Source organism: Vulpes vulpes, chromosome 12 (assembly GCF_048418805.1).
Source record: "Vulpes vulpes isolate BD-2025 chromosome 12, VulVul3, whole genome shotgun sequence".
NCBI classification, from domain to species: domain Eukaryota; kingdom Metazoa; phylum Chordata; class Mammalia; order Carnivora; family Canidae; genus Vulpes; species Vulpes vulpes.
Genome location: NC_132791.1, coordinates 65,933,250 through 65,955,662, shown reverse-complemented (window position 1 = coordinate 65,955,662; position 22,413 = coordinate 65,933,250). Strand labels below are relative to the sequence as shown.

Below are 22,413 nucleotides of genomic sequence, written 5' to 3'. Positions count from 1 at the left end.
AACGTTTAAAGAAAAAATAATGCCAATCCTCAAATTCCCCCAAGAAAGTGAAAAGAAGCAGCTTCCAAAGTCATTTCCTGATAATACAACTACCATAATACCAAAGCCCAGCAGAAAAGACAACTACCAGCCAATATCCATGATCAGTACAGATGTATAAATGCTCAACATAATACTAGGAAACTGAATGAAACAGCACGTTGAAGAGCTCTCACACCATGACCAAGCGCATTATCCCTGAGATGTAAAATGGTTCAATATATGAAAATCAGTTAATATGATTCACCACATATAATAGAATAGAGGATAAAAATCATATGATCACCTCAATCGAGGCAGAAAAGGCATTTGGCAAATTCAATACCCTTTCATGATAAAAGTTTTCAACAAACTAGGAACAGAAGGAAATTATTACACCATAATAAAGACCATATATGCAAAGTCCAAAGCCAACTTCATACGCAACAGTGAAAACCTGAAAGCTTTTCCTGTGAGATCAGCACAGGGCAAGGATACTCAATCTCACTACTTCTAGTCAATATAGTATTGGAGGTCTTAGCTAAAACAAGGAAGGAAGGAAGGAAGGAAGGAAGGAAGGAAGGAAGGAAGGAAGGAAAGGAGGGAGGGAGGGAGGGAGCAAGGAAGAGGAAAGAAGGAGGGAAGGAAAAAAGGAAGTAAAGAAAGACACAGGAAAAATAGAAGAAAAGAAAAAAGAAAAGAAAGAAAAGAAAAGAAAAGAAAAGAAAAGAAAAGAAAAGAAAAGAAAAGAAAAGAAAGGAGTATGGAGGGAGGGAGGAAGGAAAGAAAGAAGAGGCATCCAAATGAGAAAGTTAAAATAATATTAAACCTATTTCCAGATGCCATGATACTATATACAGAAAACCAAAAAGATGAATAAAAAACTGTTATAAATAAGAAGCAAATCTAGTAAGCTTTCAGGATATAAGAGCAATATACACAACCAGTTGCATTTCTGTTCACTAACAATGAATTACCTTAAAGGAAATTAGGAAAATAATTCCATTTACAATAACATGAAAAAGAATAAACTTTAAAAAAAAAGAAAATAAATAAACTTTACTAAGGAAATGAAAGACTAGCATTGGAAACCACGAAGCACTGATGAAAGAAATTTAAGATACAAACAGAAAAATATCATGTTTATCAATTGTGAGACATACCATCTTTAAAAAATCTATACTAGCAAGAAGTTACTGTGGCCAAGTTCAAAAAGGGTGTTGCCTGTGTTCTCCTCTAATATTTTGATGGAATCTTGTCTCACATTTAGATCTTTCATCCATTTTGAGTTTATCTTTGTGTATGGTGCAAGAGAGTGGTCTAGTTTCATTCTTCTGCATGTGGATGTCCAATTTTCCCAACGCCATTTATTTAAGAGACTGTCTTTCTTCCAGTGGAGAGTCTTTCCTCCTTTGTCAAATATTAGTTGACCATAAAGTTGAGGGTCCACTTCTGGATTCTCTATTCTGTTCCATTGATCTATGTGTCTGTTTTTGTGCCAGTACCACACTGTCTTGATGACCACAGCTTTGTAGTATGACCTGAAATCTGGCATTGTGATGCCCCCAGCTATGGTTCTTGCAAGATACATCCACGAAGGCAAAAGAAACAAAAGCAAAAATGAACTATTGGGACTTCATCAAGATAAGAAGCTTTTGCACAGCAAAGGATACAGTCAACAAAACTAAAAGACAACCTACAGAATGGGAGAAGATATTTGCAAATGACATATCAGATAAAGGGCTAGTATCCAAGATCTATAAAGAACTTATTAAACTCAACAGCAAAGAAACAAACAATCCAATCATGAAATGGGCAAAAGACATGAAGAGAAATCTCACAGAGGAAGACATAGACATGGCCAACACGCACATGAGGAAATGCTCCCCATCACTTGGCATCAGGGAAATACAAATCAAAACCACAATGAGATACCACCTCACACCAGTGAGAATGGGGAAAATTAACAAGGCAGGAAACAACAAATGTTGGAGAGGATGTGGAGAAAGGGGAACCCTCTTGCACTGTTGCTCAGAATGTGAACTGGTGCAGCCACTCTGGAAAACTGTGTGGAGGTTCCTCAAAGAGTTAAAAATAGACCTTCCCTAGACCCAGCAATTGCACTGCTGGGGATTTACCCCAAAGATACAGATACAATGAAACGCCGGGACACCTGCACCCCGATGTTTATAGCAGCAGTGTCCACAATAGCCAAACTGTGGAAGGAGCCTCGGTGTCCATCGAAAGATGAATGGATAAAGAAGATGTGGTCTATGTATACGATGGAATATTACTCAGCCATTAGAAAGGACAAATACCCACCATTTGCTTCGACGTGGATGGAACTGGAGGGTATTATGCTGAGTGAAATAAGTCAATTGGAGAAGGACAAACATCATATGGTCTCATTCATTTGGGGAATATAAAAAATAGTGACAGGGAATAAAGGGGAAATGAGAAAAAATGAGTGGGAAATATCAGAGAAGGAGACAGAACATGAGAGACTCCTAATTCTGGGAAATGAACTAGGGGTGGTGGCAGGGGAGGTGGGTGGGTGGTGGGGGTGACTGGGTGACGGGCACTGAGGTGGGCACTTGATGGGATGAGCACTGGGTGTTATGCTATATGTTGGCAAATTGAACACCAATAAAAAATAAATTAAAAAAAAGTCCATACTACCCAAAGTGATCTACAGATTCAATGCAATCTCTATCAAAACCTCAATAGCACATTTTACATAAATAGAAAAACCCATCCTGAAGCTTATATGGAATCACAAGGGACTCTGAACAGCCTGTTCAATCTTGAACATGAAGATCAAAGCTGAAGGCATCACACTTCCTGATTTGAAACTCTATTACAAAGCTATACTAAAACAGTCAGGCATTGGCATAAAAACAGACACACAGGTCAACAGAACAGAATATAGCGCCCAGATATAAACCTATATTTACACAGGGAAGTTCATTCTGAACAAAGCAGCCAAGCATATACAATGGAGAAAGGAAAGGATCTTCAAGGATCTTCAATGAATGGTGTTGGGAAAACAAGATAGCCGGATGCCAAAGAATTAAAATGGACTCCTATCTCACACAATACCAAAAAATCAACTCAAAATGGATTAAAGACTGAAACTAACAACCTAGAACTATAAAACACAGGGAAGGAAACACAGGGGAAAGCTTCAGGACATTGGTCCTGGGATGATTTCATGGATAGGACACTAAAAACACACCCAAGAAATAAAATACAGAAAAGAGGAACTGTATCTAGCTAAAATGCTTCTGCAAAGCAAAGGAAACAATCAACCAAGTCAACATACAGAATGGGCAAAAATGTTTTCAAACCATTTATCTGATAAGGAGTATATTTCCAAATATGTAAGACTCTGAGGACTCAACAACAAATAAATTAATGAATTATTTGAGAATGGGCTAAAGATTTAAATAGGCATTTCTGCAAAGAAGATGTACAAGTGATCAACAGGTATATGTAAAGATGCTCAATCTCAATACCCATTAGGGAAAGGCAAATGAAAGCTACAATGAGATCTCACCTCATACCTATCACAGTGATTATTATCAAAACAACAAAAGACAACAAGTGTTGAGAAGGATGTGGGGACATTGGAACCCTGTACACTGTTGGTGAGAATGTAAAATGTGCAGCTGCTATGGAAAAACATATGGCATTTCCTCAAAAAACTAAAAACGGAACAATCATATGAGCCAGCAATACCACTTCAATAATTTTGGATAAATACCCAGAAGTAAGGGTTCAAGAGATAGGTAGCACTCTCATGTTCATTGCAGTACTATTCATAATAGCCCAATAAGGAACAATTAGATGTCCAGGGATGTACAAATGGATAACAAAAATGGATATATACATATAATGGAATATTATTCGACCTTCAGACAGAAAGAAATCAATGTAATATGCAGCCACACAGGTGAACTTCAAGGGACATGATGGTAAAAGAAATAAGCTGGTCACAGAAGGACTGTCTGATTCCAATTACTCAAGGAACCTAAATAGTCAAACTGATAGAATCAGAGAATAGTATGATGGTTACTCAGGGCCAGAGGGATAGGAAAACAGGAGTTGTTTATCAATGGGCATAAAGTTTTGGTTATGCAACGTGTATCTGTAAAGATACTGTATTACACACTTAAAAATTTAAGAGGATAGATCACTTAATAAGTGTTCTTACCACAAACAAATATAAAATTTTAAAGAAAAATGAAGTCAGGAATGGTACAAGATGATGATGTTGATGATGATGATGGTACCCATTATTACTATTTGTATTGAATATTGAGTTAGAGGCCTTAACTAGCACAATAGAAAGAAATCAGAAACAAAGATTAGAATGGAGGAGACAAACCTGTTATAACTGCAAATGATACAATTAATCGCATTTTGAAAATTCAAAACTATTGATCTATCAGCAATGTGGCTGGATACACAGTCAGATGCATATCTAGACAAGAGCAGCAAACAATTAGACAATTTGATTTTAAAAAAGACATCATTTTGCAATAGCATCAAAGAATACAAAGCCAAATACCAAAGAATAAGTCTACCAAAAGGATCCCCACAATGAAACAGTAGAATATTACAGATATGAATAAAGTTTTATCTTATGTAAGATAAAACTATTTCTATTTCCTAGTTATCCATTGATTTCCCACACTGCTTTGGAAGAAAACCTATGTTTCCAGAAACCCACTTAACTCATATTAGACCAAATACTCCTCAAAATTTCCTCTCATTGGGATCCCTGGGTGGCGCAATGGTTTAGCACCTGTCTTTGGCCCAGGGCGCGATCCTGGAGACCCAGGATCGAATCCCACGTCAGGCTCCCGGTGCATGGAGCCTGCTTCTCCCTCTGCCTATGTCTCTGCCTCTCTCTCTCTCTCTGTGACTATCATAAAAAAAAAAAAAAATTTAAAAAAAAAAATTTCCTCTCATTATGCTCAGGTTTTAGAGGTTTTTTTTTTTTTTTTGAGTTTTTACCTTTAATCCTCCTTTATCCCAATGCACACTTCCTGCTCTTTTAGCAAAGTTGGTCCTAATTCATATATCCTTCCATTATTTGTCCTCAACACTAATCATTGGATCCTTACAAAAAGTCAATTCCAAAAATGCATACTTGTGTATATGCATTTATGTATGTAAATCCTACAACATAGCAATATTAATGTATTACACGCAGGACTAGAGGGCCTATTCAAAAATCTTTGTACACAAACTCCTCATTATTCATATTAATGTGGGAGGCAGAGGCAGATTTAAAAATAATGAAATTTACAAGCCGTGAAGTGCGGTTTCTCAACAACTTTTTAAAATCATGTTATGAATTGTTTTGTCTCTGACTTCTCTTTCTCTAATAGCATATATATTCATAAAGGTAAAATTTTAAGGTATATATAAAAATTTATATATATTTATACTTTATATTTATATAATATATAACTTAAATATTTATTATATACTTTAATATTTATACATATTTTATAAATTATAGATTTAAAATATATTCTATAAATGTTATATATTTTACACATATATTTTATATATTTATATTTATTATATATTTATATAAATCCATAATATATGAATTTAGATTTATATATAATTTATATATAAAATAATATAATGTGTGTATATATATATATACGCCAAAGATGTAGGACATGCAAAAAAATTTTAAGGTGAAGTTCATGAAATACTTAATTTGATATACCAAAATGTCTTCCAGCTTGATGTAACCCCAGGTGCCTGAGCTATGCCTAAAAAATAATGAAATGGGGGATCCCTGGGTGGCTCAGCAGTTTGGTGCCTGCCTTCGGCTCAGGGCGTGATCCTGGAGTCCCGGGATCGAGTCCCACACCGGGCTTCCTGCATGGAGCCTGCTTCTTCTGTGTGTGTCTCCCTCCCTCTCCCTCTCTCTCTCTCTCTGTCTCTCATGAATAATTAAATAAAATCTTTAAAAAATAATGTACAGCTGAATGAAGCAAAAACTGATGTGGTGAAAGTTACCTTAAACCATGAGATAAAAACTTTTGAGATTACACTTCTGTATGATTCAAGTCTTCAGGCTACAAGCCAACTGAGTGACAAGTGAATTTGTCTTAGCATGCATAACTATTCAAAAATATCTTACACCTTCCCTTGAGAAACTACAGGCAGATATGTACCAAAGTTCATAGAAGCCTGTTCTCTGAATTCAACACTCTCGTAGTAATAAAAGAAATATTATGTATTCTGTTACAGCAAACTTTCTCTTTGAATAAAATCTATGATTTCATTTCAAGGCTTCAACTTTACTTCTTTGAGTTGCCTAAGGAAAGCAGGTAAGCGCCTGGCTGAGGGGAAAAATCTGAGAGAGTGTGTACATTTATGTACTCATGACCTCATTAACTTGCACACATCTAATGCATCTGTGCTTACTTGTCACCTCACAGGTTCCTTTCTTGTCTTCCACTCATTCTCACCCAACCTTAAGGCCACCTCAGTATGCTACGCCAAGAACACTGTTGTGGCCTCACTAATGTTCACCATGTGTGGATACTCAACACTTAATTCACTTCATAACTGACCATCCATACTAGCTTCATGTTCCCCTTCCAAAGCTCCACAAATCAGCCACCACTGATGGTTTCTTCCCACCCAACAAGTATACTCCTAATAATAACTAAGTGACTTGAGGTAAGGCTTTTTTCTCTTGGGAATTCAAGATATAAATATATAAAGCCAAACCTATAAAACCAAAATCAAGTCATATATGCCAGCTATAGCAAGGCTTCCCAACTCAGCTTTTATCCCTGTTTTTTTTTCTACTATATAAAACTTTTCTCAATCTCATCCAACACCCTTGGCCCCAATCGCTTCTTACACACAAACCCCTTCACGCAAACCATACCATATTCATAACACTTACTTCATAATTCGTTGATCCATGTTGCTAGTTCTCTGCTGGTCAAGTGTTTCCCCCTCTTTTTTCTTACTTGGCAAATTCCTACTCATTTTGAGACCAAACTCAAGATTCAACCCCAATTTGCAGCGTGGCCAAATTCTCCATCCAACTTCTAGGCAGAAAAAGAAAAGTTGCTTTCTCAGATATTCTCCTACAGATTTTTCTACACACTCCTATTTATAGCACAGAGTACACTGTATTATGATTCTGGTTTTTTATACTGGTCTTTCTTGAATCTTCACATTTAACTGATTTGAGTGGGCATTTGTCATTTTGTAGCTCTCAGCAAACAACATCTTTACTCTTTGGGGTAAGTTGTCATAATTAGAAAAAACAAATACAAGATTCACTTAAATATGAACATACTTATACTAAAACAGTAACCAGTATTTAACTAAAATTCAACTTTAGTTATCATATATCTTTTTTTGTATCCCCAAGTGGGGGGAAAAACAAGTTCAGTGGGTAACAGAATTTCCATTAGAAATGACACAGGGGGGGGATGCCTGGTGGCTCAGTGGTTGAGCATCTGCCCTTGGCTCAGGCCATGATCCTGGGGTCCTGGGATCAAGTCCTGCATCAGGCTCCCTACAGGGAACGTGCTTCTTCCTCTGCATTTGTCTGTGTGTCTTGTGAATAAATAAATAAAATCTTTTTTTTAAAGAAAAAAAGAAATGGCACAGGGGAGCAGATTATCTCTCTGGAAAGCTCAAGTCTGGGTGCAAGACCTACACTCAGGCATTCCCTGTGCAGTCTCTGACTCTAGAGTATACAAGCTGGGTCACAGTGGCAGAAACCAATATCCAGTCCTCGTGTTGACGATTTCTAAGGAAGATTTGGCAGCATCCCACCCAGACTATTTTGGCTATGATCATAAATGCTAAACCTCCCATGGTTACCATTTCTCTGAGCCTAACTCACATACTTCTCATCAATTCATATTTCCAAATTTTGTTTTATTTTTCTTGATATTATTTTTTCTTTTTTTTCGAGACACCGAATATGTTTTTATTGAGCCTTTTAGTTTACAGCATGAGGTAAAAGGAAAGTCATTTCACCTTAATATTTACACAGCTGTAGTAAAATATTTTGAACTTTAGAGAATTATGATAGATTACATATATTAAAAGTTGGGGACTGGGTAAACAATATCTGAGTTCTTGAATTTTCCAGTTGACTCTTCCCCTACAATAGTAACCAGCTCTACTTATTAAGTTTCTTCAAGGCCATGTTTTATTGTTGCTAATGTCTTTATATCTAAAGCATTGTTATTTCAATCAAAATCCACTAACTCCATTTTTTTTTAAATGAAAAAAATTTTTACTGGAGTTCAATTTGCCAACCTATAGCATAACACCCAGTGCTCATCCCATCAAGTGCCTCCCTCAGTGAACATCACTCAGTCACCCCCCCATCCCCCGCCCACCTCCCTTTCCACCACCCCTTGTTCCTTTCCCAGAGTTAGGAGTCTCTCATGCTCTGTCTCCTTCTCTGATATTTCCCACTCATTTTTTCTCATTTCCCCTTTATTCCCTGTCACTATTTTTTATATTCCCCAAATGAATGAGACCATATGATGTTTGTCCTTCTCCAATTGACTTATTTCACTCAGCATAATACCCTCCAGTTCCATCCACGTCGAAGCAAATGGTGGGTATTTGTCCTTTCTAATGGCTGAGTAATATTCCGTTGTATACATAAACCACATCTTCTTTATCCATTCATCTTTCGATGGACACCGAGGTTCCTTCCACAGTTTGGCTATTGTGGATATTGCTGCTATAAACATCGGGGTGCAGGTGTCCCGGCGTTTCATTGCATCTGTATCTTTGGGGTAAATCCCCAACAGTGCAATTGCTGGGTCTAGGGAAGATCTATTTTTAACTCCTTGAGGAACCTCCACACAGTTTTCCAGAGTGGCTGCACCAGTTCACATTCCCACCAACACTGCAAGAGGGTTCCCCTTTCTCTGCATCCTCTCCAACATTTGTGGTTTCCTGCCTTGTTAATTTTCCCCATTCTCACTGGTGTGAGGTGGTATCTCATTGTGGTTTTGATTTGTATTTCCCTGATGCCAAGTGATGCAGAGAATTTTCTCATGTGCTTGTTGGCCATGTCTGTCTTCCTCTGGGAGATTTCTGTTCATGTCTTTTGCCAATTTCATGATTGGATTATTTGTTTCTTTGCTGTTGAGTTTAATAAGTTCTTTATAGTTCTTGGATACTAGTCCTTTATCTGATACGTCATTTGCAAATGTCTTCTCCCATTCTGTAGGTTGTCTTTTAGTTTTGTTGACTGTATCCTTTGCTGTGCAAAAGCTTCTTGTCTTGATGAAGTCCCAATAGTTCATTTTTGCTTTTGTTTCTCTTGCCTTCGTGGATGTATCTTGCAGGAAGTTACTGTGGTCAAGGTCAGAAAGGGTGTTGCCTGTGTTATCCTCTAGGATTTTGTCTCACATTAAGATCTTTCATCCATTTTGAGTTTATCTTTGTGTATGGTATAAGAGAATGGTCCAGTTTCATTCTTCTGCATGTGGATGTCCAATATTCCCAGCATCATTTATTGAGGAGACTGTCTTTTTTCCAGTGGATAGTCTTTCCTCGTTTGTCGAATGTTAGTTGACCATAAAGTTGAGGCTCCACTTCTGGATTCTCTATTCTGTTCCATTGATCTATGTGTCTGGTTTTGTGCCAGTACCACACTGTCTTGATGACCACAGCTTTGTAGTACAACCTGAAATTTGGCATTGTGATGCCCCTAGCTATGGTTTTCTTTTTTAAAATTCCTCTGGCTATTCAGGATCTTTTCTGATTCCACACAAATCTTAAGGTGATTTGTTCCAACTCTCTGAGGAAAGTCCATGGTATTTTGATAGGGATTGCATTAAACATGTAAATTGCCCTGGGTAGCATTGACATTTTCACAATATTAATTCTGCCAATCCATGAGCATGGAATATTTTTCTATCTCTTTGTGTCTTCCTCAATTTCTTTCAGAAGTGTTCTGTAGTTTTTAGGGTATAGATCCTTTACCTCTTTGGTTAGGTTTATTCCAAGGTATCTTATGCTTTTGGGTGCAATTGTAAATGGGATTGACTCCTTAATTTCTCTTTCTTCAGTCTCATTGTTAGTGTATAGAAATGCCACTGATTTCTGGGCATTGATTTTGTACCCTCCCACACTGCTGAATTGCTGTATGAGTTCTAGTAATTTTGGGGTGGAGGCTTTTGGTTTTTCTATGTACAGTACCATGTCATCTACGAAGAGGGAGAGTTTGACTTCTTCTTTGCCAATTTGAATGCCTTTTATTTCTTTTTGTTGCCTGATTGCTAAGGCTAGGACTTCTAGTACTATGTTGAACAGCAGTGGTGAGAGTGGACATCCCTGTCTTGTTCCTGATCTTAAGGGAAAGGCTCCCAGTGTTTCCCCATTTAGAATGATATTTGCTTTGGGCTTTTAGATAGCTTTTAAGATGCTGAGGAATGTTCCCTCTATCCCTACACTCTGAAGAGTTTTGATCAGGAATGGATGCTGTATTTTGTCAAATGCTTTCTCTACATCTATTGAGGGGATCATATGGTTCTTGTTTTTTCTTTTGCTGATATGATCAATTATGTTGATTGTTTTACAAGTGTTGAACCAGCCTTGCATCCCGGGGATAAATTCCACTTGGTCATGGTAAATAATCTTCTTAATGTATTGTTGGATTCTATTGGCTAGTATCTTGTTGAGAATTTTTGCATCCATGTTCATCAGGGATATTGGTCTATAATTCTCCTTTTTGTTGGGGTCTTTGTCTGGTTTTGGAATCTTTTGGTATCAGTTAAGACCTGATTTGTGACCCAGTATGTGATCTATTCTGGACAAAGTTCCATGTGCTTGAGAAGAATGTGTATTTAGTTGCGTTTGGATGTAAAGTTCTGTAAATATCTGTGAAATCCATCTGGTCCAGTGTATCATTTAAAGCTCTTGTTTCTTTGGAGATGTTGTGCTTAGAAGATCTGTCAATTGTAGAAAGTGCTACGTTCAAGTCACCAAGTATAAGTGTATTATTATCTAAGTATGTCTTAACTTTGGTTATTAATTGATTGATATACTTGGCAGCTCCCACATTCGGGGCATAAATATTGATGATTGTTAAGTCTTCTTGTTGGATAGAACCTTTAAGTATGATATAGTGTCCCTCTTCATCTCTTACTACAGTCTTTGGGATAAACTTTAGTTTATCTGATATAAGGATGGCTACCCCTGCTTTCTTTTGAGGACGATTTGAAAGGTAAATGGTTTTCCAACCTTTTATTTTCAGGCTGTAGGTGTCCTTATATCTAAAATTAGTCTCTTGTAGGGGATCCCTGGGTGGCTCAGCAGTTTCGTGCCTGCCTTTGGCCCCGGGCGCGATCCTGGGGTCCAAGAATCGAGTCCCGCGTCAGGCTCCTGGCATGGAGTCTGCTTCTCCCTCTGCCTGTGTCTCTGCCTCTCTCTCTCTCTCTCTCTATCATAAATAAATAAAAATATATCTTTAAAAAATAAAATAAAATTAGTCTCTTGTAGACAGCAAATAGATGGGTCCTGCTTTTTTATCTAGTCTGAAACCCTGTGCCTTTTGATGGGGTCATTAAGCCCATTCACTTTCAGAGTTACTATTGAAAGATATGAATTTAGTGTCATCATGATACCTATTCAGTCCCTGTTTTTGTGGATTGTTCCCTTGGACTTCCTCTCCCCCTTAGTATTTCTTGCAGAACTGGTTTGGAGGTCACATATTCTTTCAGTTTCTGCCTATCTTGTAAGCTCCTTATTTCTCCTTCTATTCTGAATGAGAGCCTTGCTGGATAAAGTATTCTTGGTTGCATGTTCTTCTCATTTAGGACCCTGAATATATCCTGCAGCCCTTTCTGGCCTGCCAGGTCTCTGTGGAGAGGTCTGCTGTTAATCCAATATTTCTCCACATAAAAGTTAGATATTTCTTGTCTCTTGCTGCTTTAAGGATCTTCTCTTTATCTTTGGAATTTGCAAGTTTCACTATTAAATTTCCAGGTGTTGAGCGGTTTTTTTATTGATTTTAGGGGGGATCTATTTCCTGGATCTGAATGCCCATTTCCCTTCCCAGATTAGGAAAGTTCTGAGCTATGATTTGTTCAAATACATATTCTGGACCTCTGTCCCTTTCGGAGCCCTCGTGAACTCCAATTCAATGTAGATTTTTCCTTCTGAGGCTGTCATTTATTTCCCTTAACCTATCCTCATGATCTTTTAATTGTTTTTGTCTTTTTCCTCAGTTCCCTCCTTGCCATCAACTTGTATTCTGTGTCACTCACTCGTTCTTCTACCTCTTTAACCCTTGTCATTAGGACCCCTAGTTTGGATTGCATCTCCTTTAATTGATTTTTAATTTCTGCCCCATTAGATCTAAATTCTGCAGTCATGAAGTCTCTTGAATCCTTTATGCTTTTTTCTAGAGCCACCAGTAGCTTTATAATTGTGCTTCTGAATTGGCTTTCGGACATCGAACTGTAATCCAAATTCTGTAACTGTGGGGGAGAGGACTGTGATTCTTTCTTTTGAGATGAGGTTTTCCTTCTAGTCATTTTGCTCAGTGCAGAGTGGCCAAAAAACAAGTTGTAGTGGGAAATGGAGAAGAGAGAAGAGAGAAGAGAGAAGAGAGAAGGAGAAGAAGAAAGAAGAAAGAAGAAAGAAGAAGAAGAAGAAGAAAGGAAAAAAGGGGGCGGAAGCAAACAGAAAACAAAAACAAGGGGGAGTATCATCTGATTCTATATACTGTAAATCCCTCGACTTCCCCTGGAACTTTCCAGTGCTGCTTGGTCAATAACTTGTTATTCCCCTGTCTGTCCAGATGGTCTTCTGGGGGAGGGGCCTGCGGTGCTGATGCTCAGGTATCAGCACTTGGGGGAGCTGCTCAGCCCCCTCCTGGTGCAGGGCTCAGTGGGAGTTGTTTATCCGGTTCATCCTGTGAGGCCACTGTGAGGCTCAGTGGGGGTTCATCCTGTGAAGCCCCAGGAGGAACAACAACAGTGGCAGCAGCCAGCTCTCCAGCTCTGGAGTCAGCTCCCGCAGTAACAACCACAGCTCCCAGTCCGCAGGGCCCTGGATGCTCTGGGGGCGGGCCGCCTGGTGGCAGAAGCATCCTTGCTATCTTGTGTCCTTCCGGCCTCTGCCTGTCCTGGGGGGAGCTCAGGATCCTGGGCTGTGTCCCCAGCACCCTGGGCTCCGGGCCTGCGCTGCTGGAATCGCGCTCCCTGCCACCAATCGAGCCAACACCGAAGCTGCTCCTGAGGCCGCGCAGCCCCCACCACCGAGCTCTACCTGTGCCGCCTCCGAGCTGCTCCCAGGCCCCGCCAGGAGCACTGCAGGCCCTTAGGGAGCTCGCCGCGGGGTGTGGCACGCTCTCCTTCGGTTAGTGCCCCTGGAAGCCTGAGGGCACCCCCGCCCCTCCTGGGGTCCTGCTGCAACTCCCTGCGAGCGCCTTTCCGACCCGGAAGATTGGTGAAGCTCCTGCTTCTCTGGGAGGGGGATCCAGTCCTGGAGCTCTCGATGGGGGGCCTTAGCCCGGCTCCTCGCAGGGCCCCTCCCCCTTGGATGCTTTTTATTTATTTTTCCCCCTCTTCCTACCTTGATAGAAGCGCAAACTCTTCTCACTGTAGCATTCCAGCTGTGCTCTCTTTAAATCTCAGGCCGAATTCATAGGTTTCCAGGATGATTTGAAAGTTATCTAGGTAAGTTGGTGGGGACAGGTGACTTGGGGACCCTACTCTTCCGCCATCTTGCTCCCTCCCCCCCACTAATTCCATTTTAAAAATGAGTTTTGCATTTGGTGGAATTTTGGCATCAGGCTGTCCTTTCTTTCCATAAGCCCATTCTGGTTCAATCTCTAGTCAAGCCTTTTCTCCTTTACTCATACTTAAGAGTGGTTCATCTCATCCTCTGATAACTTTGCCTATTCCAACCTTAAAACTTAAAGGCTTGGCATTTTTCTTCTTCTTTGAACTGATTTGAATATTATTAGTATCAAAAACAGTTCCATTCTGTACTGTTCCTGTATACCAGCAGTGAACAATACCTCCTTTATTAAGGACAGATTTTGTATGTTTTGGTGGACCCTCATCCAGAGTCTCTTCAGACTTGGTTTCTTTGGGTTTATCTTCATTAAGCTTCACAATTTTCACCTTCTCAGACACTTTACTTATACTTTCAGTACCTTTGAAACACTTACTTTCAAAAAGATGGTTGTAGGCTGTAGCCAAATGGTCCTTGTTAGCTGTCTTGGCCACATTTTTAATGTTTCCTAATAATTTATGTTCTGCAAGAAACAAATTTGAACCGTGGTCCTGTAGAAACTTGATAACGTGATTCTTGGGTAGTTGCTCGCTGAGCACCTGCTCCATGGTGCAGGCCCGCTGCAGAAAGGCAGCCGCCATCCCCACCCCCCACCCCCACTGCCTCTGCTTTACTCGATATTATTTTTTCTTGATATTTTTTACCATGCAACATATTACATATTTGTTTATTTGGTGTCTGTCTTCCCTAATAGAAATATACTTCCAAAACTTTGCTTTGTTCCTTGATTTATTCCTAACTGTAGAACGGGGCTTAGCTCATGGCAGGTGCTCCGTGTAGATTTGCTGAATAAAGGAAAGTAATGAATGAATTCTTTCAAACGGCTCACTTTTCCGTAAACCTGACCAGAATCGACTTCTGTTTTGAAATCAAAATACTTATTTATTACATTCAGTTATTTTAGGAAATAGATGCACAGATAATTTAATGCAGGATCATGTCCACCACATAGAAAATAAATTATACAAATCTTGGGTAAAATGACAAAATGCTTCTGGCAAAGTCTATAAATTTTGGTACCATATACAGCAGGCTCAGTAATTAAGAAATCAGGCAAAATAAATGATATGCCAGTTTGTAGACCGCAGATGCCACTGCTTCTGTGGTATAAGTTCTATTTCAAAAAGAATGGTTGAAGAAGCAATTTTTTTTTTTTACAAAAAGAGGAAAACTTTCTAATGAAGTAGAGCATTCCTTTTCCTCACCATTTCTTTCTTTTCTAATATCAATTTCATTTTATAAAATATAATACAACAATAAACAAATCCTTATTCACATATAATAGTAAAGTGGTCAGAAGGTGGGGTTTTTTTTCCTGCTATTTTCCACACAATATTTTTGCAGAAATGACCTTTTAGCAGTTGTTTTTCTAAAATCAACCATCTTTATGAAATCAGAATGTGGTATGGGTGTTTATAATTTTATAATAAAATTTAATACTTTCCTCATCAAATTATAAAGCATATTATTCATCTGTGATGTGACTTTCAATATTTGCTTTTAAATTCAGTTATGTCATACATTGTCCCATAGAATGGCTTGGATACATATCTTAATTCCATATTCCAACAATAAGACTATCCCATTTTCCCTTGAACTGTGCCCTCCCAAAGACACACACACACACACACAAACACACACACACTCACCGCTCTCAAAAAGGGACATTTAAGAGGAGATTAGTGTGTGAAAGGAAATCATAGGGAAGAGGAACAAAGATCAAATAAACCCTGTCTGAACTCTATGTTTGTGGGGCCAGAATATAAATGTTGGGCATCCTCCAATGTTAAAGACCATACTTGTCCTTACTCCTCCAAATCACTCTTAAATGGAGAACTCCAAAGTTTCCAGCTGACAATCCCAAATCATTTAAACCTGACTTTACAACCAGATGCCATGGGCAACTTCTACTAGAATCCAGACTCCAAATCTGCATTTATTACTCATACTTCCTTTTTCAAAACCCATGCTCAGTGCTTTGTTAGCAATACTTCACCAACTTGGGAAACTCAACAACACTTCTATGCGTGAAAGCCTCTGGGGGACTTTCCTACCTTATTTTTCTTGACTTTTTAGCTGAATTGCACATAGTTGACCTTCTGCTCACATACATTCTCTTTCTTTGAATTCTGTGACATCAGTTCCACTGGTTTTCCTCTTTTCTTACTAATTGGTCCTTTTTGGTCTTCTCTGTTTCTCCTCCTCTATGTAACCAGCCCATAGGCCAATATTGAGATTACATCTAACTTTTAAATATCGAGTGTCTCTAGGTGCCCTTCTCTTTAAATACTCTACTTGTTAGCTAACAAAGCACATGCTTTGCAGACAAAATGAGTGAGGTAAATTCATATTGACTCCAGGTTTTGTATGTAATACAATGACACCTAATTTGGTACCTCTAGCTCAGACAGTTCCTCTCAATGTCAGACCTTTATGTCCACCTGCTTCATGGATATCCCAGGCAAATATTTCATAGGCCCTTGATTTTACTCAAGTAGAATGGAACTCAGGCTATTTCCTCAAAAACTAGCCCTTGTTCTGGTTGTATTATCCGTCAATATCAGTGGTGACTGATATTGGTCCAGAGCACTGGTTAAGATTCCAACAGGCAAGGGCTCCAGTCTCTCCTCAAACACCTAACTCAGTTTCACATCAACTACCTGCTTAGCTTCGGAAAATATTTTTATGTTATTAACTGGATGAATGAAAAAAGAATCAGCCCCCAAGTACATTTCCCCTTCATTCTTTCTCATTTTCCAATTACCATTGGTATTTCTCCAGAATACTTTTTTCTCCGTCACATATGTCCTTGCAAACAAAACTCTGTTTTATAGAATGACGTGAGCTTCCAATTCCCCTTTCTCTTATTTCAAGTTTGGCTTTAGAAACCACAGCATTTCCTGACTAATGGTCTTTGGGTACCATGCCTCCAACCCTTAAGTTCCTCATCTAGCAATTTCCAAAATACTCTCCTTACACTGATGTTTCTCTAACATTTTATCTATAAAACATGTATTAGTTATTTAACAAAAATCCCTATCACTAATTTTAAGTAAACTTTAAGTGTTATGATTTTAACTTATAAAAATAAAGTATATTTTGAAATTGGTATTTCCATTAATTTTCTATCAGTGGGAAGGAAAATATTGTTTCTAATCCTACACCAAGAGCTCAACATAATGCCAGCAATAAATAAGATTAGCTATAGATTAGGTAATAAGCATAGGTTGGCTTGTTCTATTTTCTTAGTCTTATAAGTCAATCATAATGGCAGAAAATCTATATAATTCTGGCTAAAATCTAAACACTGACCCAAAAATTATGAAGAAATCTCACATCAAATACTCTTTCCAATGGGCTTTCAGAATTTAAATTGGCAACCTCACCACATTAAAATGTTTTAATTCGCAAATAGATTTTCATTTGCTGCATTGTATTTGTCCCTAGAAAGTAATTTTGTGGCAGCATCTAGATATGGATGGAAAATATAACCATGACATATTATCAATTTTTTTCTCTGATGAAAGAAGAAAACCATCAAGCACCAGATAAGAATCAAACTCATGGTATGAGCCATTTGCTCCATAAATTAGTCTTATTTTAAATCTTGCAATACTTAATCTGCACAGAGTAAAGTCATGATGTATCTGCTTTTAAGCAAGTTTAGCCTTTTCAAGATTCAAACATATCAATAGGATTCATCATTGTACTAAACCTTGAAAATATTGGCATAAAAAATTTCAAGAATATTTTATATCATCTTTCTTTCAAAAACTGGAGAGAGTACCTGTTTTTCACTGACAGCCAGAGTATTATAGCAAAAACAAAAAAAAAACAAAACAAAACAAAACAAAAACAAAACCTCAGTCTTACACAATCTTCTTTTCTTTCTTCTCAAACACACTGAAAAGAAGTATAAACGCTCACAGTAATGTGGTTGTATTCATAATTTTTATGATTTCATTTCATGGTGCAGAGAAATAAAATTGCTTCCAATCATTTACTGTGAATAAAGCTTTCCATTCCCAGTGTTCAAAGCAATTCACCCACTAATGTTATTCCTATCTGTACAAGTGGCTCCTGCTCTCCCGGGCCAGTCTCAGGACACTCTATTCTGCAGCACCTTTCAAATATAATCATTGACAATTTTTTTAAATTTCTGTAGCAATATATTTAGTGATAACCAAAACAGAGACTCACTGAGCACTTTTCTCTTTTAAACTGACTGCATAGTTGCCAAAAATGTGTTCATGTGTAGCACATCACTGGTTTTGTCCAAACGAAACTGTTAAGTGTTTAGTAAGTGCATGATGATAAATGCCTTTTAAATCAGATTTCCTTGATATTAGGCAACACCCGATAATATTATTTGATTTAAAACTTGTAACCTGGGGATCCCTGGGTGGCTTGGCGGTTTGGCACCTTCCTTAGGCCCGGGGCGCAATCCTGGAGTCTTGGGATAGAGTCCCATGTCGGGTTCCTGGCATGGAGCCTGCTTCTCTCTCCTCCCGTGTCTCTGCCTCTCTCTCTCTCTCTCTCATAAATAAATAAATAAATAAATAAATAAATCTATTAAATAAATAAATAAATAAATAAATAAATAAATAAATAAAACTTGTAATCTGCGGGCAGCCTGGGTGGCTCAGCGGTTTAGCACCTGCCTTCAGCCCAGGGCATGATCCTGGAGACCTGGGATCGGGTCCCACTTCCAGCTCCCTGCATGGGGCCTGCTTCTCCCTCTGCCTGTGTCTCTCCTCTCTCTCTCTCTGTGTCTCTCATGAATAAATAAAGTCTTTTAAAAAAATTGTAACCTGCAAATTTTCTTTCTCAACATTAATTATATTAGTCTGTCCTTTTTAGGGCAATATAGCATGACATACTTTTTTTGGACAAATGTAGTATCAAAAAAATCCCACAGTACATTTTGTGTCTTCTTGAGTTAACAAGATTCAAGAATTTCCTATGCAATGTCAATTTTTTTCTTTCTCCCAAAGATTTGAGTTTCTCCAGCTCTCTAATTTCACCAATTCCCTATTTCTTCCCTCTCTTGTCACCGAAGTTTGTGGTTGCTGTGCTCTGACAGCTTAGAGATCTCAGCAGTTCTCTGAATAAACATAATCTTATTCCAATTCCTAGTTTAGAAGAATCTAGATAGATTTGATTGATTTACAAGTACTTCGAAAAGAGCATAAATAATAGGGCTTTTTGTATTTGACAGAATCCTAGAAATAGATTGCTGATCCTATGAAATTACATTTTGACATATCCATCTGAATGTTCATTGTATCTTTTATCTTACCTGTAGCTTTCTTTTTGGGCTGCTCATGTGAACTTGTTACAGCTGATTAATTACTTTTCTGAGAACACACAGATTTATGTTCTATATCCATTTATGTTCTATATCCATCCATATATTTACTTTACATTTTTTCTCATGGCATTTATGCTGCCATACTGCATTTTAACCAATTTTCATCAATGAGGGCTAAAATGCAAAGCAACTATAAAAAGAAAACATGAACTTAGCTTCTGCAATAAGCAAATGGTAAGCAAACACTTTAGCCAAAACAATGTGCTCCAATAACTGAATTCAATCCAAGATGAACTGACCAACACAGTATGTGTAGCACATACAAGATTGTAAGAAAATACCAGAATTTCTGAATATCTAAGAATTAATCTATTTCAAAGCTGTAAAATATATTGAAATGAAAGTATCCCTTTTTTTCTCTGTAAATATCAAATCACTCGACAGGCCAATGAGTATTATCAGGTATTATAGAATTATATGTGCAAAAAGTTTGTTCCATACATTAATATAGATGTTACTGAAAAAGTGGCCCATGGTCAAATTCTTTTGGAAAATTCTAGGCTAAACAAAGTCTACCAGAGTTCTTTCTTAGACTCTCCAAGGGCAAAGATTTAGCATGTGATATCGCCTAAGTTTAATTCAACCCAGAGCCTTTTTTCCCTTCTTATGGAAGTTTCCTTTGGAACATGGTTTGAGAACAAATTTCTTGTTTGTTCCTACAATCCCAGCTGGAGTTAATTGATTAGTGGCTTTAATGAGTCTAAATGGGTCTCATGGCTTAGATTTATGCCCCCAGAAATCTGCTCAGGGGCTGGATAGGCATGTCAACTTACTTTTTTTCTGGAATCCCCAGTTGAATGATATTAACCATTGTTACTTCTGAAGAGCTACAATAGTATTTATCCTACTGACCAATGCACATGTGTTTCCTGCATCATTAAGATTTCATGCAGACTACCAGTCAATATCTTCCAGTAAAGGCACAGCTTATTTTGTACACTCTCAAACCTCTATAAAAGCTTCCACAGTAGGGAATTTGCTTCCCTTATCTTTTCTGTTTTGTTAAATTTATCCATGTACTGATTTTTTTCATCCTGGTACTGAGATTCCTCCATCTTCACAGAAGTTTTTTTTTCTTTCTGCCTTCCTTCCTGAATAATTTCTTCTGCTTTGTCTGAATCTATTCAACACTTAAGCAGCAAACCTTATACAAAAAAAAAAGTCATTGCCTTAAAATCAAGATAGATTTTATATATATATAATTATGTCTGGTTCTTGGGAGATAGTGTGAATTAGTGGCAAGGTGAGAGCCTTCTTCTGAGTTCAAATCCTACAAATTTCCAGTAAGAGAATTTTATGCCAGTTTCTTATCCTTAATGAACTTCAATTTTCTCATCTGTGAAATAGATGTATAATAATAATATTGAAATATAGCTTTGTGATATAGAATATACTGGAAAATAACAAGTACATAATTCTTAATTACCCTCACACTTTTCCTTCAGGCACTAAATATTTTTGCAATAACTCAGACAAGCTATTTTGATCTTATTTACCTCATTCAAGAAAAGAGGTTAAACCAGATGGTACCAAAGACCCTTGAATGGCTATCCTCTGTGTTGTGAGCTTAAAGAATGTACGTTTCACCCCCTTCTACAGGAGTCCAGCCTCGTGGCATTGTACATACTTGGGAACTGCAGAAAAGTAAACACAGCATTACCTTGGAGGTCACTGGAATAATTTCCCAGATACCCCAACTTGGTTTCTCTTGGATAAATTACAACCCTTCATGGGCTTCTCTAGAAACTCCTCTTACAGTCACAGAAACAGTTTATTCTCCTTATTTCTCCTAGGTCACCTATGCTTCCCTGAAGCCCAGGAATTCCCAGAAATTTTATGAGTAATTCACATATTCTGTCAACAGATTTTGGTCACAAGTTTCTGTGAATATTGGTCAAAGTTTTCTGGGTACCATTTATTATAAATGATGAGTGGCTCTTCTGTTTCCAACTAAGGGAGTTCTAGCCCCTTTCACAGTCTTTAATGGAGTGACAGTTTCTACACTTCTCTTTTTATTATAGTATTAAGAATAAATGGGCACCTAGGTGGCTCAGTCAGTTGAATGTCTGTCTGCCTTTGGCTCAGGTCATGATCCCGGAGTCTGGGATGGAGTCCTGTATCTGGTTCCCTGCTCAGCGGAGAACCTGCTTCTCCCTCTCCCTCTGTCCCTCCCCTCTGCTTATGCTGTCCCTCTCTCTGTCAAATAAATAAAATCTTAAAAAAAAAAAAGTATACATGTAAACCACTGAAATAAAACTTCATTGGGGTATAGATATACATTTTTTTTCTTTTGAGCCTCTTCCAATAGAACAGATAAATGTAAACAGTGCATTTATTGCTATACTTGTCTCTAAAACCATTGCTCAAAATGAGGACTCTTCAGCATAAAGTATCTGCAATGTTCTCTAATATCCCACATGATAGTGATTGGCTGTTCAATGCGGCCTTGAAAATTACATGGAAAATTAAACCACTCCAACTAGTGAAGATATATTAATGTAACATTATATGTCTGACAAACTCACTCAAGCTAAAAATAATTAGCATTAAATCAATAAATTCAAGCTATTTACATAATTGTCCCACTCTTTTAAAAATCTGTTTTGCCACTCCCTTCTTGCTCTCCTTTCCAGTACACATATCACAGTTAATAGGTTTTTAATTAACTCACCAGCAGACAGTGTTTCTAGAAAGGTTGGAAACTACCTATTACTAATGGTAACTAACATGTTCACACACCTTCTGTGTTCACATGGACTTGAGTGCACATCATCCAGTAAGGGCCCTTTGACAACCATTCCTACTTTATAATCAAAGAAGGTCATATTCAGACAGACTGGAAAACATGCCCAAGATCACTCAGCTAATGAAAGGTGGAACTGAAATAAAAGCCTAGATCATCTGATCCCAATGTCTATATTTAGATACCATCTCTCAATTTACTACATCATAGGCATAAAAATTGTTTAAAATTGTTTCATTGCGGTGCCTGGGTGGCTCAGTAGTTGAGCGTCTGCTTTTGGCTCAGGTTGTGATCCTAGGGTCCTGGAATTGAGTCCCATATCAGGCTCCCTGCAGGGAGCCTGCTTCTCCCTCTGCCTGTATCTCGGCCTCTCTCTGTATCTCTCATGAATAAGTAAATAAAATCTTTAAAAATAAAAACAAAAAAAAATTGTTCCATTTGATTC

The 22,413-nt window shown here is 37.9% G+C and overlaps 1 pseudogene; it reads right to left on the bottom strand.

Annotated features, from left to right (window-relative positions):
• The window catches only part of LOC112932470 (peptidyl-prolyl cis-trans isomerase FKBP3 pseudogene), a 36,884-nt pseudogene extending 22,449 nt beyond the window's left edge, over window positions 1-14,435 (bottom strand).
• Between the last annotated feature and the right edge of the window lie 7,978 nt (window positions 14,436-22,413).